General features: G+C 50.1%; 2 long non-coding RNA genes across 2 annotated transcripts in view; both read left to right on the top strand.

The window, feature by feature from the left end:
- Window positions 1-1924: 1924 nt before the first annotated feature.
- Window positions 1925-3544, top strand: LOC136305210 (uncharacterized). The gene is made up of 3 exons (XR_010725149.1): window positions 1925-2305; window positions 2917-3139; window positions 3301-3544. It is a non-coding gene; the product is annotated as an uncharacterized lncRNA (long non-coding RNA).
- A 1410-nt stretch (window positions 3545-4954) lies between these two features.
- The window catches only part of LOC136305212 (uncharacterized), a 43183-nt gene continuing 20469 nt past the window's right edge, over window positions 4955-27668 (top strand). The window contains exon 1 of the long non-coding RNA XR_010725151.1: window positions 4955-5130. This is a non-coding gene — a long non-coding RNA (uncharacterized lncRNA). The remainder of the gene's footprint in view (window positions 5131-27668) is intronic.

The raw sequence follows: 27668 nt of genomic DNA on the forward strand, positions 1-27668 counted from the left end.
GCCTTTTCAGGTCTTGTTCTGAGCTGTATTGACAGCCGTGCACCGCCCTGATCCATTCCGGCGGGTTAGGTCTTGTGAGAATGCAAAGGCAGGTGGAGGATTCTGACCGTAGGATTCTCGGGCATCCATCTCTGCGTTTCTTGGGATAAGTCATCCCGATGGCATCTTGTTCCTGCAGGGTTCTCTGAGCCTGGCCAGCTCACCATCCATCTTACCTCGGTCATCTCATTCCGAGTTCTCTGGACCCTCAGGGTCATTCTTCTTGCCCAGAGTTTTCTGTCCCTGTTGTGTCCCCTCGTTTTTCCTGTGCTGTGTCATGGGTGTTGGTGTGTGTTTGGCCCGGAGCTGCTCTGCCTTGATGCTCAGTCTGGGTGTAGAAGTAATAGGATGAGTCCCGGGGACTTGCATTTTGTGATGTGGGGATGTGGGGTGTAGTTAGACTGTCGAGGGTATTCCTAGATTGGCACAAGATGTGTGGAGCTGTCAAGGTATCCTGCAGCACTCTGACTTTTGTCCAAACTTTCTTTCAGATGCAGAGAGATGAAATCTGTGGCAGAGCCCCCCATCCTGGGTGAGGGGCTCCCCTGAGAAGGTCAGTCCCTGTTTCTGTTTGCAGGGGAGGTGTAAATGATGGCTGTGTTACAGCTCTGTTCTTTGTCTTTATTTTTAGGTGGTAAAGCCGGATCTCAGCAGTCAAGCTGACGTGGGCGAGGTGAGCAGTGATGGGTGGACAGAAGCAGTTGCTATTGTTCAAGCCTCACTCGCTGGTGCAACTCTAAGCCTCCGTTCTTGTGTGTTTTAGGGAGTCCACTCGCAGGAGGCCGAGCTCCCCTCTCACCAACCGGACGACAGACCCGGGTCACCTCACCCGTGAGCGCTCCGGGAGCATTCCAGGAGTCTGTGATGGAGCCTTGATCTTCTCCTTGTGAAGGCCCCATCCAGGTAGGCTTGGATAACAGCCGAGGAGTTGAGGTGAGTCAGGGAGGAGAAGGAGGGATGGTCCCCTCAAGTTCCAGCGCTGCCACGTCACCTTGTCTGCTCTTTACCCAGGCAGACCCTGCGACGCCGGCGTTGGCCTCTGAGCGCAGCTGAAGCACGGGGCCGAGGTCACAGGCAAGCTTAGGAGACAGTGAGTAGCAGAATTGCTGGTTTCTGGCTGATGTGCTGCTAAGATTATGCTTTGATGTTTGGTTTTCTTTATTGTAGCTGTGTAGGAGACAACAGCCCAGCAGCAGCAGGAATTTCCCTGAGGGAGAGGCGGCCTTCTTTGGCACCCAGCGTGGATTCACCTCCCTAGACGTCCGAGAGATAAGTGGAGGGCTCGGAGCCAGGGAGGGCTTGAAAGCGGGGTGTGGGATCAGGGGCCACTGGGAGGGATTTTTTGAGTCATTTTTGGTGACAGGGATGTCCAAGATGTGACCCCTTAGGCTACATCAAGGGAAGGTCTCATTCTGGATCACAGTGCCGAGGTGTGCAGGGCAGAGCAGTCCTGGTGTGTGTTGTGTCACTTGTCTGTTGTGCTCTCTGTCCTTTGGGTGTCTTGTGTGTGCTGTCTTTTCACTTAGCCCTTTGAGGGGCCTATCAAAACCCCTGGCATCAGTCTTAGCATTTCTGATCTCTGTGCTCCTCAGCCAGGTGCCTTTGTCTCAGCTGCTCGGACACTCATCAGAATCCATCTCTCTTCACAAGCATCCAGTCCGATGCCTTTTCAGGTCTTGTTCTGAGCTGTATTGACAGCCATGCACCGCCCTGATCCATTCCGGCAGGTTAGGTCTTGTGAGAATGCAAAGACAGGTGGAGGATTCTGACCGTAGGATTCTCGGGCATCCATCTCTGCGTTTCTTGGGATAAGTCATCCCGATGGCATCTTGTTCCTGCAGGGTTCTCTGAGCCTGGCCAGCTCACCTTCCATCTTACCTCGGTCATCTCATTCCGAGTTCTCTGGACCCTCAGGGTCATTCTTCTTGCCCAGAGTTTTCTGTCCCTGTTGTGTCCCCTCGTTTGTCCTGTGCTGTGTCACGGGTGTTGGTGTGTGTTTGGCCGGGAGCTGCTCTGCCTTGCTGCTCAGTCTGGGTGTAGGGGTACGAGGGTAATAGTGCCGGGGGCTTGAAATTTGTGATGTGGGGTGTGGTTAGACTGTAGAGGGTATTCCTAGATTGCCACAAGATGTGTGGAGCTGTCAAGGTATCCTGCAGCACTCTGACTTTTGTCCCAACTTTCTTTCAGATGCAGAGGGATGAAATCTGTGGCAGAGCCCCCCATCCTGGGTGAAGGGCTCCCCTGAGAAGATCGATCGCTATTCAAGGTGAGAGTCACATATTTCACATTTTTTGGCACTCCAGTGCAGGCCACCTGCATTTACAGCTTGAAACAAGTGAGTCCCTTGGTAACCCCCCTGGGCAGCAGCTGGAGCCTGCTCCGGGCTGGGCTGAGGGAGCAAACACTTGTGGCTGACACAGCTCCACACTGAGGGTACTTGGGAAAACACCTGCCTTGTCCTGGATATTTTTTTTTTTGAGCTTTTTACACGGTTTTAATCATCACCTTGGTAAAAATAAATGGTAAGGACTGAAAACATGAGAGGCTGGCAGGTTATGCTCATGAATGAGAACTTTTTTTTTAAATAACTGTGCGGCCTATATCTTAATTTTGAGACTCTCTTTTTTGGCTGACTTTACTGTAAAAAATCTAATTTTAATTTAGCTGCCTCAATAATGTTTTTATTGTACAAATATGTTCTAGCGGCAGGAGCTTAAAGTAGTAACACCAACATGCCACCTCTGGAATAAATCCCTGCGTCTCCTCAGACCTACTGGTTTGCAGTAGAGTTTGTACACCTTTCGCTGCAGCTGTGGTTCTTAATAACTGGAAGTCCAGGGATTCTGGGCGATTCCCATAAGTTCTCCTATTTTGTAGGAGCTGCACGGTGAGGTCAGCATTCTGAGGGAGGCCCTGGCACAGCTGCCAAGGGCAAGGAACGTGGAGCATCCCGGGGCTTCTCCCACCCGAGTTTCTCCCGGAGCGTGCTGCGTGTCATGCCGGATGTTTAACCCGGGTTTGGGGTGTTCTCCTGCAGTCCCAGCTCTAACTGCTGCCCCCGAGCCCCGGCCTTGCTCTGTCCCAGCACTGAACCTGGCAGGTGGGTGTGCTTTTCCAGCCCTTGAATCCCACGGGCAATCCCAGATTCCCGGAGCTCCCCGAGGCACAGCCTGGCCTCCCTCGCTGGGAGCTGCATTTCAGTCTGCCTGGACCAAGGCCATCCTGTTTGAGACTTTATTCCTGTTGCTTTTCCTCTTGCAGGTAGTTGGCGAAAAGGAGAGAGCCAGTAGGAAGTGAAGCCACTGGAAGGCCTTATCCCAGTCCAAGGTTCCCACTTTTCTTTCTGACTCCTGGATAATTGCCTGGCCATAACTGGACAGAGACTGTCAGTTTGATTTCCTGCCTTTTCCAATAAATCCTTGCTTTCAGCTGGAGTGTATTCCTGGTGTCATCCCCCTCCTCGTCCGTGGATGTGTAAATAAAATTCCTGACTTGCCGAGTCCAATTTTGTTATTGCAGGAAGTGTGGTGCTTTTGTTCCACTGAAACTTCCCAACTCTGCTGAGAGTTTCCGATGTCAAATACAAGTAAGATGCGAGTTTCTTTGCATTGTTACTCCCACAAAACACAGATCATTCTTGGATAGGAGTAGCTGGACCTGTTGAATTTCCACTTCCCTTTAAACTTAGAGCAGAGGAAGCAGATTTAAATTTGTTGTTCCATGAACTTCCACCAACTTGATGACTGTTCCAAAAGTTTGCAGTGTTAGAAATGCCTAAGCTTGTTTTCCAGGCAAGCTGGGATTTAGATGTTATTTCTTCCTTTTATTTGATGTTTTTTCTCTCTCTGATTCTAGTAAGAGAATATATTTTTTTTTCCAGTTTTCCATCCTAATTGGAGTTTTTGTACCTTGTAGGGCACATTTCCAAGGAAATTTACCAAATTCATGTTGGTAAAGCAGGAGCTATTCAGCACCATGCTGCCACTTTTTTCCTTTCAACCCCTTAACAGGTCTCATTCTACCCATACACAGTATTACCAGCAATAACTTGGTGTCGAGTTGTATTTCAGAGGTAGCAATAAAACAAAGTTGACATTTTATTTTGTGCCTCTCTGAACCTCTTTGTTTATTAACAAAGAACTCCAAAACAAAGCAAACAGAAAAACAAAAACCAAAACAAAAGCCCCTACAAACACTGCCCCCCAAGAAAAAACAATGACAGAGAAAACATACCAACATTATTAAAGAAAAATTAAATCTTTACCCCTTAGAAAACGAGGCTAATTTAATTTTAATTCATTGTGGTTCTGATGTGTTAGGTAAATGAATTCATATAGTTTAAAAAATAAACAAGTCAACACAAATTAAATAAATACAAAAATAGAAAAATATAAGTAACAAAAATAGAAATATAAAATACAGTTTTAAGGGGTGAGAAAATCTCTAGAAAAGCTAAAGCTTTTACAGTATCCCCTAAATAGGTGGTACTCTCTTAACTGCTGCAGAGCGTTGAAACAAGCCTAGAGAAGCTTCAGTGTGCACCAAAAGCAGCTGCTGCTATAGGAAACCGGTGTTGTTTTAAGACCTCCCCCTCCCAAGTTCCTTGCACTTTGTGTTCACAGAGAAGTCACACGAGTCCTGATATATTTTTCCTTTCTTCAAGGATGATGACAACAAGAAAAGTCAACTCTTTAATTTTTGCTTATCCCTAGCAAGCAAAGCCCGGTGCCCCAGTGTGTCGGTGCAAACAGTGAAATGTCTGCAGCAAGTTCCCTCTGCCCCGCCCTCACCCTCGGGCTGGCAGCAGCTGCAGGCGTGAGCTGTTAGGATAACGAGGGGACAGAGCAGCCGCAGGCGTGAGCTGTAAAGGATAATGAGGGGCAGGTGGCTCCTGCCCGAGCTGCTTACGCGGGGAGCCTCAGCTCACTCTAGCGTGGAGCTGCCGGAGGGAGCAGCTTCTGCGAGGCTCTCTGGAGTGTCTTACGGGATGATGGCGAGCTCGTCTTACAGAGTTTGGGGGAACCCTCGGATATGGAGTATTGCTTCAGGAGATGCCGAGGGACAAACCTTTGTGCCGGGCAGCAGGAGCAGGTGAGCCGGTGTGGATTTGTAGGGGGGACTTTTCTCCTTTTCCCTTTCAATTTTGTCTTCCCAATCCTTCCCTGGCGTCCCTAGAAAAAAAAAAAGGGGGTTTTGAGGACAAAAGAGTTTAAATTGAGGAAAGAAACTCCTTTTATTGTCTGTGTTCAAACTGGGGGAATCCCCCTTCACCTGGGATTTTAATAAATAGTGGTACTTCTATGCGGTGTTTGTATTACTTTATTACTTATATGGTGCTTTTATTCAATATTGCATTCTTTGGTGGTACATAGTGTTTCATGTTATTTTTTGGTATTATTTATTGCCTGTAATTTGGTTTTTGAGGGAAGGTAACTGTATGGATGGGTTTGTTTGTATTTGAGGTAGAATTAATTTAAGTAGCTTTTTTTTTTTTTTTTTTTTTTTTTTTTTAAATAGGCTTCTGATACGTGCGATTGGGGTTTTGTTTTTGTTTATTGTATGTAGGGATTCAGATTACCTAGGGCCAGCCTGGCCGGTGGAGGTTTTGTTAGATGCAATTTTAATATTTTTAAAAGTTTTTTTCTGTTTAGTTGTTTTAAGGTGGTTTTCAATAATTTTTTGTGTAGTTTTATTTTGTTTGTAGATGGTGTATGCTAAGGGATACGGTCTATTTATTTCATGGTAGGTTTCTTAGTTTACATGTCGATCAGATTGTTTTAGAACTGAGTTTTATTGTTGAAATTTTTTTTTTTGGTGAGATATTGTATTTTTAAAGGAAATGTTTTCTAAGGTTTACAATGGTGGAAGTGGCTGTAGTGTGAGGTATAGGGGAGGTTATTTATTTAGCGGTGGCTTTTATCATGGTGAGTATGTAGTGTTTGTTTTGGTGGGTTGAGGTAGTGGAATGTAGGTAATTTTTTTGTGTTTCCTAATATTTGTAATTGGACTATTGTTTATTATAGTAGAGGGGTTAATTTATTTGGCTTGTTTGATTGCAGTATATGTTTTATACTTATGGATAATTTGAAAGGTATTGTTTATAGTTACATTGATTTTTTTGGTTTTGTGTGTATTTATAAGTGGTATTTTTGTTTTGATGGTTTGAGGTTTATGGGTTTCTTGAGTTAGGAATTATTTGTTTTGGTGTTTTTAATTGAAATTTATTTGTGACTTCTTTGTTGTGTAGTTTGATTTGTTTGTTGCTGTCGAGGTTTAGGGTAAATTTGGGAGGAAACCTTTGAATGGGGTTCTTCTGGAAAGTAAACCTAAACAGTCTCATTCTTTTAAACTGCTTTTGCAAAGAACTTCTTTGGAGAAAAGTGGGAAAACCTATTTATTTAACAAACAAAGTGGTCACAAGCATAAAGAATGAATAATATGAAATAATAAAACTTTGTTATTTTGAAGCGAGATGGTAACTTCAGAAAGTCTTTGCTGTGGGCTGTAGCTGAGCTCTTTTGGTCTCTTATCAGCTGTTCTGGTGTTGATAAAATGCTCAGGTGCAGGCCCCGTGGGCTGCAGGTGCCAGCTCTCGGCGCTGCTCTGGGTTTTTCAGTCTGCAGCAGGTTTAAACAGTCCTAAGAAAAAGGAAAACAAATAGCGAGGGAACTTCTCTGCCCTAACTAGCTGAAACCAAGAGCAAAGCACATCTTTGTGCTGCAGTCTGTCTGTGCTTGAGCTGAATATACGAGAGAGGGTATTCAGAGGAGTGAAAGTCGTTTTCTTAAAACAAACTGCACCCATTTTCTTTCCTTGCTTAGCTCTCAAAATCAGTCTTAAAGGTCCAGAACAAGCGACTGGGGATACAAGCGGCATAAACTCACCCTAGGGCATTCTATGTCTTATCCCCATATCATAAACTTATCAAAACAAATTGAATTCTAACTCTAGGAACACATATATTCCACACACTTATGTCTTTATAGAAGCAACATACAGCTGTATACAGACAATGGTAGCGATAGTTAATAAACAGTGATGCTTACAGATGGTTCTTACTTAACAGTTAGATTTTCTGGACGTTCACATCCGTGTTGTTTCTTTTTTCTGTGCTGTTCACTATGTGCAACTCGGTTGCAGTCATTTGGCAGTCTAAGGGGAGCCAAGGTTGCAGCTACTGACAGCTTGGACCTGGGAGTAAAGTGCAGCAGTGTTCAGAATTGCAAGTGGCAGAAGCCCACTCCCGGGCACAGAGCTCTGTGCAGGAACGGTGGGTCTCTTCTGTGGGAAGCTATACTCACCGACTAAGTTCCTGATGTCAGTTTGCAGAAGGTGTTTGGCAGTCTAAGGGCAGCTAGGGTTTCAGCTTCTGGCAGCTTGGTTCTGGGAGTAATGTGCACTGTTCAGAATTCTAAGTGGCAGAAGCCCACTCCCGAACACAGAGCTCTGTGCAGGAACGGTGGGTCTTTTCTGTGGGAACCTAAACTAACCCCAGCAGGCTCCTGATGTCAGTTTATGGGATGGATTTGGCACTCCAAGGACAGTTAGGGTTCCAGGATCTGGGAGCTTGGATCTGGCAGATGTCCTGTGCTGAACTTAATTTTATCAGGTAGCAGCCCACTCCAGGGCAGAGAGCTCTGTGTAGGAACAATGGGTCTCTTCTGTGGGAAGCTAAACTCACCCCCTAAGTTCCTAATGTCAGGTCGTAGGAGACATTTGGCACTCCAAGGACAGTTAGGGTTCCAGCTTCTGGGAGCTTGGATATGGGAGAAGTGCAGCAGTGTTCCGAATTGAAAGTGGCAGAAGCCCACTCCGGGACACAGAGCTCTGTGCAGGAACGGTGGCCGCTTTTCTGGGGAAAGTAAATATACCTCTCTGGTTCAGATTGTCAGTTTTAAGGAGCCATTTGGCAGTCCAAGGGGAGCCAGGCTTCCAGCTTCTGGGAGCTTGGTTCTGGGAGTAATGTGCACTGTTCAGAATTCAAAGTCGCAGAAGCCCACTCCGGGGCACAGAGCTCGGTGCAGGAACTGTGGGTCTTTTCTGTGGGAAACTAAACTCACCCCAGCAGGTTCCTGATGTCAGGCTGTAGGAGACATTTGGCACTCCAAGGCCAGTAAGGGTTCCAGCTTCTGGATGCTTGGATCTGGCAGAAGTCCTGTGCTGAACTTATTTTTATCAGTTCGCAGCCCACTCTGTGGCCGAGAGTTCTGTGCAGGAACGGTGGGTCTTTTCTGTGGAAAGCTAAACTCACCCCTCCACGTTCCTGATGTCAGTTTGCAGGGGGTGTTTGGCAGTCTAAGGGCAGCTAGGGTTTCAGCTTCATGGCAGCTTGGTTGTGGGAGTAAGTACACTGTTCAGAATTCTAAGTGGCAGAAGCCCACTCCTGGACACAGAGCTCTGTGCAGGAACGGTGGGTCTTTTCTGTGGGAAGCTATACTCACCGACTAAGTTCCTAATGTCAGGTTGTAGGAGACATTGGGCACTCGCAGGACACTTAGCGTTCCAGCTTCTGGGAGCTTGGATATGGGAGAAGTGCAGCAGTGTTCAGAATTGTAAGTGGCAGAAGCCCACTCCCGGTCACAGAGCTCTGTGCAGGAACAGTGGCTCTCTTCTGTGGGAAGCTAAACTCACCCCCTAAGTTCCTAATGTCAGGTTGTAGGAGACATTGGGCACTCCAAGGACAGTTAGGGTTCCAGCTTCTGACAGCTTGGTTCTGGGAGTTATGTGCACTGTTCAGAATTCTAAGTGGCAGAAGCCCACTCCCAGGCACAGAGCTCTGTGCAGGAACATTGGCTCTCTTCTGTGGGAAGCTATACTCACCGACTAAGTTCCTAATGTCAGGCTGTAGGAGACATTGGGCACTCCAAGGCCAGTAAGGGTTCCAGCTTCTGGATGCTTGGATCTGGCAGAAGTCCTGTGCTGAACTTATTTTTATCAGTTAGCAGCCCACTCCGTGGCCGAGAGCTCTGTGTAGGAACGGTGGGTCTTTTCTGTGGGAAGCTATACTCACCGACTAAGTTCCTAATGTCAGGTTGTAGGAGACATTGGGCACTCGCAGGACACTTAGCGTTCCAGCTTCTGGGAGCTTGGATATGGGAGAAGTGCAGCAGTGTTCAGAATTCTAAGTGGCAGAAGCCCACTCCGGGGCACAGAGCTCTGTGCAGGAACTGTGGGTCTTTTCTGTGGGAAGCTAAACTCACCCCAGCAGGTTCCTGATGTCAGGCTGTAGGAGACATTTGGCACTCCAAGGCCAGTAAGGGTTCCAACTTCTGGGAGATTGGTTATGGGAGAAGCGCAGCAGTGTTCTGAATTGCAAGTGGCAGAAGCCCACTCCCGGGCACAGAGCTCTGTGCAGGAACGGTGGATCTCTTCTGTGGGAAGTTAAACTCACCCCTCCAAGTTCCTGATGTCGGTTTGCAGGGGGTGTTTGGCAGTCTAAGGGCAGCTAGGGTTTCAGCTTCATGGCAGCTTGGTTGTGGCAGTAAGTACACTGTTCAGAATTCTAAGTGGCAGAAGCCCACTCCCGGGTCCAGAGCTCTGTGCAGGAACAGTGGCTCTCTTCTGTGGGAAGCTATACTCACCGACTAAGTTCCTAATGTCAGGCTGTAGGAGACATTGGGCACTCGCAGGACAGTTAGGGTTCCAGCTTTTGGATGCTTGGATCTGGCAGATGTCCTGTGCTGAACTTATTTTTTTCAGTTCGCAGCCCACTGCGTGGCCGGTAGTTCTGTGCAGGAACGGTGGGTCTTTTCTGTGGAAAGCTAAACTCACCCCTCCAAGTTCCTGATGTCAGTTTGCAGGGGGTGTTTGGCAGTCTAAGGGCAGCTAGGGTTTCAGCTTCATGGCAGCGTGGTTGTGGGAGTAAGTACACTGTTCAGAATTCTAAGTGGCAGAAGCCCACTTCCGGGCACAGAACTCTGTGCAGGAACAGTGGCTCTCTTCTGTGGGAAGCTAAACTCACCGACTAAGTTCGTGATGTCAGGCTGTAGGAGACATTTGGCGCTCCAAGGCCAGTTAGGGTTCCAGCTTCTGGATGCTTGGATCTGGCAGAAGTCCTGTGCTGAACTTATTTTTATCAGGTAGCAGCCCACTCCGTGGCCGAGAGTTCTGTGCAGGAACGGTGGGTCTTTTATGTGGGAAGCTATACTCACCGACTAAGTTCCTAATGTCAGGTTGTAGGAGACATTGGGCACTCCAAGGACAGTTAGGGTTCCAGCTTCTGACAGCTTGGTTTTGGGAGTAATGTGCACTGTTCAGAATTCTAAGTGGCAGAAGCCCACTCCCGGGCACAGAGCTCTGTGCAGGAACTGTGGGTCTTTTCTGTGGGAAACTAAACTCACCCCAGCAGGTTCCTGATGTCAGGCTGTAGGAGACATTTGGCGCTCCAAGGCCAGTTAGGGTTCCAGCTTCTGGATGCTTGGATCTGGCAGAAGTCCTGTGCTGAACTTATTTTTATCAGTTAGCAGCCCACTCCGTGGCCGAGAGTTCTGTGCAGGAACATTGGCTCTCTTCTGTGGGAAGCTAAACTCACCCCTCCAAGTTCCTGATCTCAGTTGGCAGGGGGTGTTTGGCAGTCTAAGGGCAGCTAGGGTTTCAGCTTCATGGCAGCTTGGTTGTGGGAGTAAGTACACTGTTCAGAATTCTAAGTGGCAGAAGCCCACTCCCGGGCACAGAGCTCTGTGCAGGAACGGTGGATCTCTTCTGTGGGAAGTTAAAGTCACTCCTCCAAGTTCCTGATGTCGGTTTGCAGGAGGTGTTTGGCAGTCAAAGGGCAGCTAGAGTTTCAGCTTCATGGCAGCTTGGTTGTGGCAGTAAGTACACTGTTCAGAATTCTAAGTGGCAGAAGCCCAGTCCCGGGCACAGAGCTCTGTGCAGGAACAGTGGCTCTCTTCTGTGGGAAGCTATACTCACCGACTAAGTTCCTAATGTCAGGTTGTAGGAGACATTGGGCACTCCAAGGACAGTTAGGGTTCCAGCTTCTGACAGCTTGGTTTTGGGAGTAATGTGCACTGTTCAGAATTCTAAGTGGCAGAAGCCCACTCCCGGGCACAGAGCTCTGTGCAGGAACTGTGGGTCTTTTCTGTGGGAAACTAAACTCACCCCAGCAGGTTCCTGATGACAGGCTGTAGGAGACATTTGGCGCTCCAAGGCCAGTTAGGGTTCCAGCTTCTGGATGCTTGGATCTGGCAGAAGTCCTGTGCTGAACTTATTTTTATCAGTTAGCAGCCCACTCCGTGGCCGAGAGTTCTGTGCAGGAACATTGGCTCTCTTCTGTGGGAAGCTAAACTCACCCCTCCAAGTTCCTGATGTCAGTTTGCAGGGGGTGTTTGGCAGTCTAAGGGCAGCTAGGGTTTCAGCTTCATGGCAGCTTGGTTGTGGGAGTAAGTACACTGTTCAGAATTCTAAGTGGCAGAAGCCCACTCCCGGGCACAGAGCTCTGTGCAGGAACAGTGGCTCTCTTCTGTGGGAAGCTATACTCACCGACTAAGTTCCTAATGTCAGGCTGTAGGAGACATTGGGCACTCCAAGGCCAGTAAGGGTTCCAGCTTTTGGATGCTTGGATCTGGCAGATGTCCTGTGCTGAACTTATTTTTATCAGTTAGCAGCCCACTCCGTGGCCGAGAGTTCTGTGCAGGAACGGTGGGTCTTTTCTGTGGAAAGCTAAACTCACCCCTCCAAGTTCCTGATGTCAGTTTGCAGGGGGTGTTTGGCAGTCTAAGGGCAGCTAGGGTTTCAGCTTCATGGCAGCTTGGTTGTGGGAGTAAGTACACTGTTCAGAATTCTAAGTGGCAGAAGCCCACTCCGGGACACAGAGCTCTGTGCAGGAGCTGTGGGTCTCTTCTGTGGGAAGCTAAACTCACCCCCCGAAGTTCCTAATGTCAGGTCGTAGGAGAAATTGGGCACTCGCAGGACAGTTTGGGTTCCAGCTTCTGGGAGCTTGGCTATGGGAGAAGTGCAGCAGTGTTCAGAATTCTAAGTGGCAGAAGCCCACTCCCGGGCACAGAGCTCTGTGCAGGAACAGTGGCTCTCTTCTGTGGGAAGCTATACTCACCGACTAAGTTCCTAATGTCAGGTTGTAGGAGACATTGGGCACTCCAAGGGCAGTTAGGGTTCCAGCTTCTGACAGCTTGGTTCTGGGAGTAATGTGCACTGTTCAGAATTCTAAGTGGCAGAAGCCCACTCCGGGACACAGAGCTCTGTGCAGGAACTGTGGGTTTTTTCTGTGGGAAACTAAACTCACCCCAGCAGGTTCCTGATGTCAGGCTGTAGGAGACATTTGGCACTCCAAGGCCAGTAAGGGTTCCAGCTTCTGGATGCTTGGATCTGGCAGAAGTCCTGTGCTGAACTTATTTTTATGAGTTAGCAGCGCACTCCGTGGCTGAGAGTTCTGTGCAGGAACGGTGGGTCTTTTCTGTGGAAAGCTAAACTCACCCCTCCAAGTTCCTGATGTCAGTTTGCAGGGGGTGTTTGGCAGTCTAAGGGCAGCTAGGGTTTCAGCTTCATGGCAGCTTGGTTGTGGGAGTGAGTACACTGTTCAGAATTCTAAGTGGCAGAAGCCCACTCCCGGGTACAGAGCTCTGTGCAGGAACAGTGGCTCTCTTCTGTGGGAAGCTATGCTCACCGACTAAGTTCCTAATGTCAGGTTGTAGGAGACATTGGGCACTCGCAGGACAGTTAGGGTTCCAGCTTTTGGATGCTTGGATCTGGCAGAAGTCCTGTGCAGAACTTATTTTTTTCAGTTCGCAGCCCACTCCGTGGCCGAGAGTTCTGTGCAGGAACGGTGGGTCTTTTCTGTGGAAAGCTAAACTCACCCCTCCAAGTTCCTGATGTCAGTTTGCAGAAGGTGTTTGGCAGTCTAAGGGCAGCTAGGGTTTCAGCTTCATGGCAGCTTGGTTGTGGGAGTAAGTACACTGTTCAGAATTCTAAGTGGCAGAAGCCCACTTCCGGGCACAGAACTCTGTGCAGGAACAGTGGCTCTCTTCTGTGGGAAGCTATACTCACCGACTAAGTTCCTAATGTCAGGTTGTAGGAGACATTGGGCACTCCAAGGACAGTTAGGGTTCCAGCTTCTGGATGCTTGGATTTGGCAGAAGTCCTGTGCTTAACTTATTTTTATCAGTTAGCAGCCCACTCCGTGGCCGAGAGTTCTGTGCAGGAACGGTGGGTCTTTTCTGTGGGAAGCTATACTTACCGACTAAGTTCCTAATGTCAGGTTGTAGGAGACATTGGGCACTCCAAGGACAGTTAGGGTTCCAGCTTCTGACAGCTTGCTTCTGGGAGTAATGTGCACTGTTCAGAATTCTAAGTGGCAGAAGCCCACTCCGGGACACAGAGCTCTGTGCAGGAACTGTGGGTCTTTTCTGTGGGAAACTAAACTCACCCCAGCAGGTTCCTGATGTCAGGTTGTAGGAGACATTTGGCACTCCAAGGCCAGTAAGGGTTCCAGCTTTTGGATGCTTGGATCTGGGAGAAGTCCTGTGCTGAACTTATTTTTATCAGTTAGCAGCCCACTCCGTGGCCGAGAGTTCTGTGCAGGAATGGTGGGTCTTTTCTGTGGAAAGCTAAACTCACCCCTCCAAGTTCCTGATCTCAGTTGGCAGGGGGTGTTTGGCAGTCTAAGGGCAGCTAGGGTTTCAGCTTCATGGCAGCTTGGTTCTGGGAGTAAGTACACTGTTCAGAATTCTAAGTGGCAGAAGCCCACTCCCGGGCACAGAGCTCTGTGCAGGAACGGTGGATCTCTTCTGTGGGAATTTAAAGTCACTCCTCCAAGTTCCTGATGTCGGTTTGCAGGAGGTGTTTGGCAGTCTAAGGGCAGCTAGAGTTTCAGCTTCATGGCAGCTTGGTTGTGGCAGTAAGTACACTGTTCAGAATTCTAAGTGGCAGAAGCCCAGTCCCGGGCACAGAGCTCTGTGCAGGAACAGTGGCTCTCTTCTGTGGGAAGCTATACTCACCGACTAAGTTCCTAATGTCAGGTTGTAGGAGACATTGGGCACTCCAAGGACAGTTAGGGTTCCAGCTTCTGACAGCTTGGTTTTGGGAGTAATGTGCACTGTTCAGAATTCTAAGTGGCAGAAGCCCACTCCCGGGCACAGAGGTCTGTGCAGGAACTGTGGGTCTTTTCTGTGGGAAACTAAACTCACCCCAGCAGGTTCCTGATGTCAGGCTGTAGGAGACATTTGGCGCTCCAAGGCCAGTTAGGGTTCCAGCTTCTGGATGCTTGGATCTGGCAGAAGTCCTGTGCTGAACTTATTTTTATCAGTTAGCAGCGCACTCCGTGGCTGAGAGTTCTGTGCAGGAACATTGGCTCTCTTCTGTAGGAAGCTAAACTCACCCCTCCAAGTTCCTGATGTCAGTTTGCAGGGGGTGTTTGGCAGTCTAAGGGCAGCTAGGGTTTCAGCTTCATGGCAGCTTGGTTGTGGGAGTAAGTACACTGTTCAGAATTCTAAGTGGCAGAAGCCCACTCCGGGGCACAGAGCTCTGTGCAGGAACGGTGGATCTCTTCTGTGGGAAGTTAAAGTCACTCCTCCAAGTTCCTGATGTCGGTTTGCAGGAGGTGTTTGGCAGTCTAAGGGCAGCTAGGGTTTCAGCTTCATGGCAGCTTGGTTGTGGCAGTAAGTACACTGTTCAGAATTCTAAGTGGCAGAAGCCCAGTCCCGGGCACAGAGCTCTGTGCAGGAACAGTGGCTCTCTTCTGTGGGAAGCTATACTCACCGACTAAGTTCCTAATGTCAGGCTGTAGGAGACATTGGGCACTCCAAGGCCAGTAAGGGTTCCAGCTTCTGGATGCTTGGATCTGGCAGAAGTCCTGTGCTGAACTTATTTTTATCAGTTAGCAGCCCACTCCGTGGCCGAGAGTTCTGTGCAGGAACTGTGGGTCTTTTCTGTGGGAAGCAAAACTCACCCCTCCAAGTTCCTGATGTCAGTTTGCAGGGGGTGTTTGGCAGTCTAAGGGCAGCTAGGGTTTCAGCTTCATGGCAGCTTGGTTCTGGGAGTAAGTACACTGTTCAGAATTCTAAGTGGCAGAAGCCCACTCCCGGGCACAGAGCTCTGTGCAGGAACAGTGGCTCTCTTCTGTGGGAAGCTATACTCACCGACTAAGTTCGTGATGTCAGGCTGTAGGAGACATTTGGCGCTCCAAGGCCAGTTAGGGTTCCAGCTTCTGGATGCTTGGATCTGGCAGAAGTCCTGTGCTGAACTTATTTTTATCAGTTAGCAGCGCACTCCGTGCCAGAGAGTTCTGTGCAGGAACGGTGGGTCTTTTCTGTGGAAAGCTAAACTCACCCCTCCAAGTTCCTGATGTCAGTTTGCAGGGGGTGTTTGGCAGTCTAAGGGCAGCTAGGGTTTCAGCTTCATGGCAGCTTGGTTGTGGGAGTGAGTACACTGTTCAGAATTCTAAGTGGCAGAAGCCCACTCCCGGGTACAGAGCTCTGTGCAGGAACAGTGGCTCTCTTCTGTGGGAAGCTATACTCACCGACTAAGTTCCTAATGTCAGGTTGTAGGAGACATTGGGCACTCGCAGGACAGTTAGGGTTCGAGCTTTTGGATGCTTGGATCTGGCAGAAGTCCTGTGCAGAACTTATTTTTTTCAGTTCGCAGCCCACTCCGTGGCCGAGAGTTCTGTGCAGGAACGGTGGGTCTTTTCTGTGGAAAGCTAAACTCACCCCTCCAAGTTCCTGATGTCAGTTTGCAGGGGGTGTTTGGCAGTCTAAGGGCAGCTAGGGTTTCAGCTTCATGGCAGCTTGGTTGTGGGAGTAAGTACACTGTTCAGAATTCTAAGTGGCAGAAGCCCACTCCGGGACACAGAGCTCTGTGCAGGAGCTGTGGGTCTCTTCTGTGGGAAGCTAAACTCACCCCCTGAAGTTCCTAATGTCAGGTTGTAGGAGACATTGGGCACTCGCAGGACAGTTAGGGTTCCAGCTTCTGGGAGCTTGGCTATGGGAGAAGTGCAGCAGTGTTCAGAATTCTAAGTGGCAGAAGCCCACTTCCGGGCACAGAACTCTGTGCAGGAACAGTGGCTCTCTTCTGTGGGAAGCTATACTCACCCCCTAAGTTCCTAATGGCAGGTTTTAGGAGACATTGGGCACTCCAAGGACAGTTAGCGTTCCAACTTCTTACAGCTTGGTTCTGGGAGTAATGTGCACTGTTCAGAATTCTAAGTGGCAGAAGCCCACTCCCGGGCACAGAGCTCTGTGCAGGAACTGTGGGTCTTTTCTGTGGAAAACAAAACTCACCCCAGCAGGTTCCTGATGTCAGGCTGTAGGAGACATTTGGCGCTCCAAGGCCAGTAAGGGTTCCAGCTTCTGGATGCTTGGATCTGGCAGAAGTCCTGTGCTGAACTTATTTTTATCAGTTAGCAGCGCACTCCGTGGCCGAGAGTTCTGTGCAGGAACGGTGGGTCTTTTCTGTGGAAAGCTATACTCACCGACTAAGTTCCTAATGTCAGGTTGTAGGAGACATTGGGCACTCCAAGGGCAGTTAGGGTTCCAGCTTCTGACAGGTTGGTTGTGGGAGTAATGTGCACTGTTCAGAATTCTAAGTGGCAGAAGCCCACTCCGGGGCACAGAGCTCTGTGTAGGAATGGTGGGTCTTTTCTGTGGGAAACTAAACTCACCCCAGCAGGTTCCTGATGTCAGGCTGTAGGAGACATTTGGCACTCCAAGGCCAGTAAGGGTTCCAGCTTCTGGATGCTTGGATCTGGCAGAAGTCCTGTGCTGAACTTATTTTTATCAGTTAGCAGCGCACTCCGTGGCCGAGAGTTCTGTGCAGGAACGGTGGGTCTTTTCTGTGGAAAGCTAAACTCACCCCTCCAAGTTCCTGATGTCAGTTTGCAGGGGGTGTTTGGCAGTCTAAGGGCAGCTAGGGTTTCAGCTTCATGGCAGCTTGGTTGTGGGAGTAAGTACACTGTTCAGAATTCTAAGTGGCAGAAGCCCACTCCTGGACCCAGAGCTCTGTGCAGGAACGGTGGGTCTTTTCTGTGGGAAGCTATAGTCACCGACTAAGTTCCTAATGTCGGGTTGTAGGAGACATTGGGCACTCGCAGGACACTTAGCGTTCCAGCTTCTGGGAGCTTGGATATGGGAGAAGTGCAGCAGTGTTCAGAATTCTAAGTGGCAGAAGCCCACTCCCGGGCACAGAGCTCTGTGCAGGAACTGTGGGTCTCTTCTGTGGGAAGCTAAACTCCCCGCAGCAGGTTCCTGATGTCAGGCTGTAGGAGACATTTGGCACTCCAAGGCCAGTAAGGGTTCCAGCTTCTGGATGCTTGGATCTGGCAGAAGTCCTGTGCTGAACTTATTTTTATCAGTTAGCAGCCCACTCCGTGGCCGAGAGTTCTGTGCAGGAACTGTGGGTCTTTTCTGTGGGAAGCAAAACTCACCCCTCCAAGTTCATGATTTCAGTTTGCAGGGGGTGTTTGGCAGTCTAAGGGCAGCTAGGGTTTCAGCTTCATGGCAGCTTGGTTGTGGGAGTAAGTACACTGTTCAGAATTCTAAGTGGCAGAAGCCCACTCCCGGGCACAGAGCTCTGTGCAGGAGCTGTGGGTCTCTTCTGTGGGAAGCTAAACTCACCCCCCGAAGTTCCTAATGTCAGGCTGTAGGAGACATTTGGCGCTCCAAGGCCAGTTAGGGTTCCAGCTTCTGGATGCTTGGGTCTGGCAGAAGTCCTGTGCTGAACATATTTTTATCAGGTAGCAGCCCACTCCGTGGCCGAGAGTTCTGTGAAGGAACGGTGGGTCTTTTCTGTGGGAAGCTATACTCACCGACTAAGTTCCTAATGTCAGGTTGTCGGAGACATTGGGCACTCCAAGGACAGTTAGGGTTCCAGCTTCTGACAGCTTCGTTGTGGGAGTAATGTGCACTGTTCAGAATTCAAAGTCGCAGAAGCCCACTCCGGGACACCGAGCTCTGTGCAGGAACTGTGGGTCTCTTCTGTGGGAAGCTAAACTCACCCCCTGAAGTTCCTAATGTCAGGTTGTAGGAGACATTGGTCACTCGCAGGACAGCAAGGGTTCCAGCTTCTGGGAGCTTGGCTATGGGAGAAGTGCAGCAGTGTTCAGAATTCTAAGTGGCAGAAGCCCACTCCCGGGCACAGAGCTCTGTGCAGGAACTGTGGGTCTTTTCTGTGGGAAACAAAACCCACCCCAGCAGGTTCCTGATGTCAGGCTGTAGGAGACATTTGGCGCTCCAAGGCCAGTAAGGGTTCCAGCTTCTGGATGCTTGGATCTGGCAGAAGTCCTGTGCTGAACTTATTTTTATCAGTTAGCAGCGCACTCCGTGGCCGAGAGTTCTGTGCAGGAACGGTGGGTCTTTTCTGTGGGAAGCTATACTCACCGACTAAGTTCCTAATGTCAGGTTGTAGGAGACATTGGGCACTCCAAGGACAGTTAGGGTTCCAGCTTCTGACAGCTTGGTTTTGGGAGTAATGTGCACTGTTCAGAATTCTAAGTGGCAGAAGCCCACTCCCGGGCACAGAGCTCTGTGCAGGAACTGTGGGTCTTTTCTGTGGGAAACTAAACTCACCCCAGCAGGTTCCTGATGTCAGGCTGTAGGAGACATTTGGCGCTCCAAGGCCAGTTAGGGTTCCAGCTTCTGGATGCTTGGATCTGGCAGAAGTCCTGTGCTGAACTTATTTTTATCAGTTAGCAGCCCACTCCGTGGCCGAGAGTTCTGTGCAGGAACATTGGCTCTCTTCTGTGGGAAGCTAAACTCACCCCTCCAAGTTCCTGATGTCAGTTTGCAGGGGGTGTTTGGCAGTCTAAGGGCAGCTAGGGTTTCAGCTTCATGGCAGCTTGGTTCTGGGAGTAAGTACACTGTTCAGAATTCTAAGTGGCAGAAGCCCACTCCGGGGCACAGAGCTCTGTGCAGGAACAGTGGCTCTCTTCTGTGGGAAGCTATACTCACCGACTAAGTTCGTGATGTCAGGCTGTAGGAGACATTTGGCGCTCCAAGGCCAGTTAGGGTTCCAGCTTCTGGATGCTTGGATCTGGCAGAAGTCCTGTGCTGAACTTATTTTTATCAGTTAGCAGCCCACTCCGTGGCCGAGAGTTCTGTGCAGGAACGGTGGGTCTTTTCTGTGGAAAGCTAAACTCACCCCTCCAAGTTCCTGATGTCAGTTTGCAGGGGGTGTTTGGCAGTCTAAGGGCAGCTAGGGTTTCAGCTTCATGGCAGCTTGGTTGTGGGAGTAAGTACACTGTTCAGAATTCTAAGTGGCAGAAGCCCACTCCCGGGTACAGAGCTCTGTGCAGGAACAGTGGCTCTCTTCTGTGGGAAGCTATACTCACCGACTACGTTCCTAATGTCAGGTTGTAGGAGACATTGGGCACTCGCAGGACAGTTAGGGTTCGAGCTTTTGGATGCTTGGATCTGGCAGAAGTCCTGTGCAGAACTTATTTTTTTCAGTTCGCAGCCCACTCCGTGGCCGAGAGTTCTGTGCAGGAACGGTGGGTCTTTTCTGTGGAAAGCTAAACTCACCCCTCCAAGTTCCTGATGTCAGTTTGCAGGGGGTGTTTGGCAGTCTAAGGGCAGCTAGGGTTTCAGCTTCATGGCAGCTTGGTTGTGGGAGTAAGTACACTGTTCAGAATTCTAAGTGGCAGAAGCCCACTCCGGGACACAGAGCTCTGTGCAGGAGCTGTGGGTCTCTTCTGTGGGAAGCTAAACTCACCCCCTGAAGTTCCTAATGTCAGGTTGTAGGAGACATTGGGCACTCGCAGGACAGTTAGGGTTCCAGCTTCTGGGAGCTTGGCTATGGGAGAAGTGCAGCAGTGTTCAGAATTCTAAGTGGCAGAAGCCCACTTCCGGGCACAGAACTCTGTGCAGGAACAGTGGCTCTCTTCTGTGGGAAGCTATACTCACCCCCTAAGTTCCTAATGGCAGGTTTTAGGAGACATTGGGCACTCCAAGGACAGTTAGCGTTCCAACTTCTTACAGCTTGGTTCTGGGAGTAATGTGCACTGTTCAGAATTCTAAGTCGCAGAAGCCCACTCCCGGGCACAGAGCTCTGTGCAGGAACTGTGGGTCTTTTCTGTGGGAAACAAAACTCACCCCAGCAGGTTCCTGATGTCAGGCTGTAGGAGACATTTGGCGCTCCAAGGCCAGTTAGGGTTCCAGCTTCTGGATGCTTGGATCTGGCAGAAGTCCTGTGCTGAACTTATTTTTATCAGGTAGCAGCCCACTCCGTGGCCGAGAGTTCTGTGCAGGAACGGTGGGTCTTTTATGTGGGAAGCTATACTCACCGACTAAGTTCCTAATGTCAGGTTGTAGGAGACATTGGGCACTCCAAGGACAGTTAGGGTTCCAGCTTCTGACAGCTTGGTTTTGGGAGTAATGTGCACTGTTCAGAATTCTAAGTGGCAGAAGCCCACTCCCGGGCACAGAGCTCTGTGCAGGAACTGTGGGTCTTTTCTGTGGGAAACTAAACTCACCCCAGCAGGTTCCTGATGTCAGGCTGTAGGAGACATTTGGCGCTCCAAGGCCAGTTAGGGTTCCAGCTTCTGGATGCTTGGATCTGGCAGAAGTCCTGTGCTGAACTTATTTTTATCAGTTAGCAGCCCACTCCGTGGCCGAGAGTTCTGTGCAGGAACATTGGCTCTCTTCTGTGGGAAGCTAAACTCACCCCTCCAAGTTCCTGATCTCAGTTGGCAGGGGGTGTTTGGCAGTCTAAGGGCAGCTAGGGTTTCAGCTTCATGGCAGCTTGGTTGTGGGAGTAAGTACACTGTTCAGAATTCTAAGTGGCAGAAGCCCACTCCCGGGCACAGAGCTCTGTGCAGGAACGGTGGATCTCTTCTGTGGGAAGTTAAAGTCACTCCTCCAAGTTCCTGATGTCGGTTTGCAGGAGGTGTTTGGCAGTCAAAGGGCAGCTAGGGTTTCAGCTTCATGGCAGCTTGGTTGTGGCAGTAAGTACACTGTTCAGAATTCTAAGTGGCAGAAGCCCAGTCCCGGGCACAGAGCTCTGTGCAGGAACAGTGGCTCTCTTCTGTGGGAAGCTATACTCACCGACTAAGTTCCTAATGTCAGGTTGTAGGAGACATTGGGCACTCCAAGGACAGTTAGGGTTCCAGCTTCTGACAGCTTGGTTTTGGGAGTAATGTGCACTGTTCAGAATTCTAAGTGGCAGAAGCCCACTCCCGGGCACAGAGCTCTGTGCAGGAACTGTGGGTCTTTTCTGTGGGAAACTAAACTCACCCCAGCAGGTTCCTGATGACAGGCTGTAGGAGACATTTGGCGCTCCAAGGCCAGTTAGGGTTCCAGCTTCTGGATGCTTGGATCTGGCAGAAGTCCTGTGCTGAACTTATTTTTATCAGGTAGCAGCCCACTCGGTGGCCGAGAGTTCTGTGCAGGAACATTGGCTCTCTTCTGTGGGAAGCTAAACTCACCCCTCCAAGTTCCTGATGTCAGTTTGCAGGGGGTGTTTGGCAGTCTAAGGGCAGCTAGGGTTTCAGCTTCATGGCAGCTTGGTTGTGGGAGTAAGTACACTGTTCAGAATTCTAAGTGGCAGAAGCCCAGTCCCGGGCACAGAGCTCTGTGCAGGAACAGTGGCTCTCTTCTGTGGGAAGCTATACTCACCGACTAAGTTCCTAATGTCAGGCTGTAGGAGACATTGGGCACTCCAAGGCCAGTAAGGGTTCCAGCTTTTGGATGCTTGGATCTGGCAGATGTCCTGTGCTGAACTTATTTTTATCAGTTAGCAGCCCACTCCGTGGCCGAGAGTTCTGTGCAGGAACGGTGGGTCTTTTCTGTGGAAAGCTAAACTCACCCCTCCAAGTTCCTGATGTCAGTTTGCAGGGGGTGTTTGGCAGTCTAAGGGCAGCTAGGGTTTCAGCTTCATGGCAGCTTGGTTGTGGGAGTAAGTACACTGTTCAGAATTCTAAGTGGCAGAAGCCCACTCCGGGACACAGAGCTCTGTGCAGGAGCTGTGGGTCTCTTCTGTGGGAAGCTAAACTCACCCCCCGAAGTTCCTAATGTCAGGTCGTAGGAGAAATTGGGCACTCGCAGGACAGTTTGGGTTCCAGCTTCTGGGAGCTTGGCTATGGGAGAAGTGCAGCAGTGTTCAGAATTCTAAGTGGCAGAAGCCCACTCCCGGGCACAGAGCTCTGTGCAGGAACAGTGGCTCTCTTCTGTGGGAAGCTATACTCACCGACTAAGTTCCTAATGTCAGGTTGTAGGAGACATTGGGCACTCCAAGGGCAGTTAGGGTTCCAGCTTCTGACAGCTTGGTTCTGGGAGTAATGTGCACTGTTCAGAATTCTAAGTGGCAGAAGCCCACTCCGGGACACAGAGCTCTGTGCAGGAACTGTGGGTTTTTTCTGTGGGAAACTAAACTCACCCCAGCAGGTTCCTGATGTCAGGCTGTAGGAGACATTTGGCACTCCAAGGCCAGTAAGGGTTCCAGCTTCTGGATGCTTGGATCTGGCAGAAGTCCTGTGCTGAACTTATTTTTATGAGTTAGCAGCGCACTCCGTGGCTGAGAGTTCTGTGCAGGAACGGTGGGTCTTTTCTGTGGAAAGCTAAACTCACCCCTCCAAGTTCCTGATGTCAGTTTGCAGGGGGTGTTTGGCAGTCTAAGGGCAGCTAGGGTTTCAGCTTCATGGCAGCTTGGTTGTGGGAGTGAGTACACTGTTCAGAATTCTAAGTGGCAGAAGCCCACTCCCGGGTACAGAGCTCTGTGCAGGAACAGTGGCTCTCTTCTGTGGGAAGCTATGCTCACCGACTAAGTTCCTAATGTCAGGTTGTAGGAGACATTGGGCACTCGCAGGACAGTTAGGGTTCCAGCTTTTGGATGCTTGGATCTGGCAGAAGTCCTGTGCAGAACTTATTTTTTTCAGTTCGCAGCCCACTCCGTGGCCGAGAGTTCTGTGCAGGAACGGTGGGTCTTTTCTGTGGAAAGCTAAACTCACCCCTCCAAGTTCCTGATGTCAGTTTGCAGAAGGTGTTTGGCAGTCTAAGGGCAGCTAGGGTTTCAGCTTCATGGCAGCTTGGTTGTGGGAGTAAGTACACTGTTCAGAATTCTAAGTGGCAGAAGCCCACTTCCGGGCACAGAACTCTGTGCAGGAACAGTGGCTCTCTTCTGTGGGAAGCTATACTCACCGACTAAGTTCCTAATGTCAGGTTGTAGGAGACATTGGGCACTCCAAGGACAGTTAGGGTTCCAGCTTCTGGATGCTTGGGTCTGGCAGAAGTCCTGTGCTGAACTTATTTTTATCAGGTAGCAGCCCACTCCGTGGCCAAGAGTTCTGTGAAGGAACGGTGGGTCTTTTCTGTGGGAAGCTATACTCACCGACTAAGTTCCTTATGTCAGGTTGTAGGAGACATTGGGCACTCCAAGGACAGCTAGGGTTCCAGCTTCTGACAGCTTCGTTGTGGGAGTAATGTGCACTGTTCAGAATTCTAAGTCGCAGAAGCCCACTCCGGGACACCGAGCTCTGTGCAGGAACTGTGGGTCTTTTTTGTGGGACACTAAACTCACCCCAGCAGGTTCCTGATGTCAGGCTGTAGGAGACATTTGGCACTCCAAGGCCAGTAAGGGTTCCAGCTTCTGGATGCTTGGATCTGGCAGAAGTCCTGTGCTGAACTTATTTTTATCAGTTAGCAGCGCACTCCGTGGCCGAGAGTTCTGTGCAGGAACGGTGGGTCTTTTCTGTGGAAAGCTAAACTCACCCCTCCAAGTTCCTGATGTCAGTTTGCAGGGGGTGTTTGGCAGTCTAAGGGCAGCTAGGGTTTCAGCTTCATGGCAGCTTGGTTGTGGGAGTGAGTACACTGTTCAGAATTCTAAGTGGCAGAAGCCCACTCCGGGACACAGAGCTCTGTGCAGGAACTGTGGGTCTCTTCTGTGGGAAGCTGAACTCACCCCCTGAAGTTCCTAATGTCAGGTTGTAGGAGACATTGGGCACTCGCAGGACAGCAAGGGTTCCAGCTTCTGGGAGCTTGGCTATGGGAGAAGTGCAGCAGTGTTCAGAATTCTAAGTGGCAGAAGCCCACTTCCGGGCACAGAACTCTGTGCAGGAACAGTGGCTCTCTTCTGTGGGAAGCTATACTCACCCCCTAAGTTCCTAATGGCAGGTTTTAGGAGACATTGGGCACTCCAAGGACAGTTAGCGTTCCAACTTCTTACAGCTTGGTTCTGGGAGTAATGTGCACTGTTCAGAATTCTAAGTGGCAGAAGCCCACTCCCGGGCACAGAGCTCTGTGCAGGAACTGTGGGTCTTTTCTGTGGGAAACAAAACTCACCCCAGCAGGTTCTTGATGTCAGGCTGTAGGAGACATTTGGCACTCCAAGGCCAGTAAGGGTTCCAGCTTCTGGATGCTTGGATCTGGCAGAAGTCCTGTGCTGAACTTATTTTTATCAGTTAGCAGCGCACTCTGTGGCCGAGAGTTCTGTGCAGGAACGGTGGGTCTTTTCTGTGGGAAGCTATACTCACCGACTAAGTTCCTAATGTCAGGTTGTAGGAGACATTGGGCACTCCAAGGACAGTTAGGGTTCCAGCTTCTGACAGCTTGCTTCTGGGAGTAATGTGCACTGTTCAGAATTCTAAGTGGCAGAAGCCCACTCCGGGACACAGAGCTCTGTGCAGGAACTGTGGGTCTTTTCTGTGGGAAACTAAACTCACCCCAGCACGTTCCTGATGTCAGGCTGTAGGAGACATTTGGCACTCCAAGGCCAGTAAGGGTTCCAGCTTTTGGATGCTTGGATCTGGGAGAAGTCCTGTGCTGAACTTATTTTTATCAGTTAGCAGCCCACTCCGTGGCCGAGAGTTCTGTGCAGGAATGGTGGGTCTTTTCTGTGGAAAGCTAAACTCACCCCTCCAAGTTCCTGATGTCAGTTGGCAGGGGGTGTTTGGCAGTCTAAGGGCAGCTAGGGTTTCAGCTTCATGGCAGCTTGGTTGTGGGAGTAAGTACACTGTTCAGAATTCTAAGTGGCAGAAGCCCACTCCGGGACACAGAGCTCTGTGCAGGAGCCGTGGGTCTCTTCTGTGGGAAGCTAAACTCACCCCCCGAAGTTCCTAATGTCAGGTTGTAGGAGACATTGGGCACTCGCAGGACAGTTAGGGTTCCAGCTTCTGGGAGCTTGGCTATGGGAGAAGTGCAGCAGTGTTCAGAATTCTAAGTGGCAGAAGCCCACTCCCGGGCACAGAGCTCTGTGCAGGAACAGTGGCTCTCTTCTGTGGGAAGCTATACTCACCGACTAAGTTCCTAATGTCAGTTTGTAGGAGACATTGGGCACTCCAAGGACAGTTAGGGTTCCAGCTTCTGACAGCTTGGTTTTGGGAGTAATGTGCAGTGTTCAGAATTCTAAGTGGCAGAAGCCCACTCTGGGGCAGAGGGCTCTGTGCAGGAACTGTGGGTCTTTTCTGTGGGAAAGTAAACTCACCCCAGCAGGTTCCTGATGTCAGGCTGTAGGAGACATTTGGCACTCCAAGGCCAGTAAGGGTTCCAGCTTCTGGGAGATTGGTTATGGGAGAAGCGCAGCAGTGTTCTGAATTGCAAGTGGCAGAAGCCCACTCCCGGGCACAGAGCTCTGTGCAGGAACGGTGGATCTCTTCTGTGGGAAGTTAAAGTCACTCCTCCAAGTTCCTGATGTCGGTTTGCAGGAGGTGTTTGGCAGTCTAAGGGCAGCGAGGGTTTCAGCTTCATGGCAGCTTGGTTGTGGCAGTAAGTACACTGTTCAGAATTCTAAGTGGCAGAAGCCCAGTCCCGGGCACAGAGCTCTGTGCAGGAACAGTGGCTCTCTTCTGTGGGAAGCTATACTCACCGACTAAGTTCCTAATGTCAGGTTGTAGGAGACATTGGGCACTCCAAGGACAGTTAGGGTTCCAGCTTCTGACAGCTTGCTTCTGGGAGTAATGTGCACTGTTCAGAATTCTAAGTGGCAGAAGCCCACTCCGGGACACAGAGCTCTGTGCAGGAACTGTGGGTCTTTTCTGTGGGAAACTAAACTCACCCCAGCACGTTCCTGATGTCAGGCTGTAGGAGACATTTGGCGCTCCAAGGCCAGTAAGGGTTCCAGCTTCTGGATGCTTGGATCTGGCAGAAGTCCTGTGCTGAACTTATTTTTATCAGTTAGCAGCCCACTCCGTGGCCGAGAGTTCTGTGTAGGAACTGTCGGTCTCTTCTGTGGGAAGCTAAACTCACCCCCTGAAGTTCCTAATGTCAGGTTGTAGGAGACATTGGGCACTCGCAGGACAGTTAGGGTTCCAGCTTCTGGGAGCTTGGCTATGGGAGAAGTGCAGCAGTGTTCAGAATTCTAAGTGGCAGAAGCCCACTTCCAGGCACAGAACTCTGTGCAGGAACAGTGGCTCTCTTCTGTGGGAAGCTATAGTCACCCCCTAAGTTCCTAATGGCAGGTTTTAGGAGACATTGGGCACTCCAAGGACAGTTAGCGTTTCAACTTCTTACAGCTTGGTTCTGGGAGTAATGTGCACTGTTCAGAATTCTAAGTGGCAGAAGCCCACTCATGGGCACAGAGCTCTGTGCAGGAACTGTGGGTCTTTTCTGTGGGAAACAAAACTCACCCCAGCAGGTTCCTGATGTCAGGCTGTAGGAGACATTTGGCACTCCAAGGCCAGTAAGGGTTCCAGCTTCTGGATGCTTGGATCTGGCAGAAGTCCTGTGCAGAACTTATTTTTTTCAGTTTGCAGCCCACTCCGTGGCCGAGAGTTCTGTGCAGGAACTGTGGGTGTTTTCTGTGGAAAGCTAAACTCACCCCTCCAAGTTCCTGATGTCAGTTTGCAGGGGGTGTTTGGCAGTCTAAGGGCAGCTAGGGTTTCAGCTTCATGGCAGCTTGGTTGTGGGAGTGAGTACACTGTTCAGAATTCTAAGTGGCAGAAGCCCAGTCCCGGGCACAGAGCTCTGTGCAGGAACAGTGGCTCTCTTCTGTGGGAAGCTATACTCACCGACTAAGTTCCTAATGTCAGGCTGTAGGAGACATTGGGCACTCCAAGGCCAGTAAGGGTTCCAGTTTCTGGATGCTTGGATCTGGCAGAAGTCCTGTGCTGGACTTATTTTTATCAGTTAGCAGCCCACTCCGTGGCCGAGAGTTCTGTGCAGGAACTGTGGGTCTTTTCTGTGGGAAGCAAAACTCACCCCTCCAAGTTCCTGATGTCAGTTTGCAGGGGGTGTTTGGCAGTCTAAGGGCAGCTAGGGTTTCAGCTTCATGGCAGCTTGGTTCTGGGAGTAAGTACACTGTTCAGAATTCTAAGTGGCAGAAGCCCACTCCCGGGTACAGAGCTCTGTGCAGGAACAGTGGCTCTCTTCTGTGGGAAGCTATACTCACCGACTAAGTTCGTGATGTCAGGCTGTAGGAGACATTTGGCGCTCCAAGGCCAGTTAGGGTTCCAGCTTCTGGATGCTTGGATCTGGCAGAAGTCCTGTGCTGAACTTATTTTTATCAGTTAGCAGCCCACTCCGTGGCCGAGAGTTCTGTGCAGGAACGGTGGGTCTTTTCTGTGGAAAGCTAAACTCACCCCTCCAAGTTCCTGATGTCAGTTTGCAGGGGGTGTTTGGCAGTCTAAGGGCAGCTAGGGTTTCAGCTTCATGGCAGCTTGGTTGTGGGAGTGAGTACACTGTTCAGAATTCTAAGTGGCAGAAGCCCACTCCTGGGTACAGAGCTTTGTGCAGGAACAGTGGCTCTCTTCTGTGGGA

Source organism: Chamaea fasciata, unplaced genomic scaffold (genome assembly GCF_029207755.1).
Source record: "Chamaea fasciata isolate MVZ Bird 193981 ecotype frontalis unplaced genomic scaffold, bChaFas1.0.hap1 SCAF_317, whole genome shotgun sequence".
Lineage (NCBI taxonomy): Eukaryota > Metazoa > Chordata > Aves > Passeriformes > Sylviidae > Chamaea > Chamaea fasciata.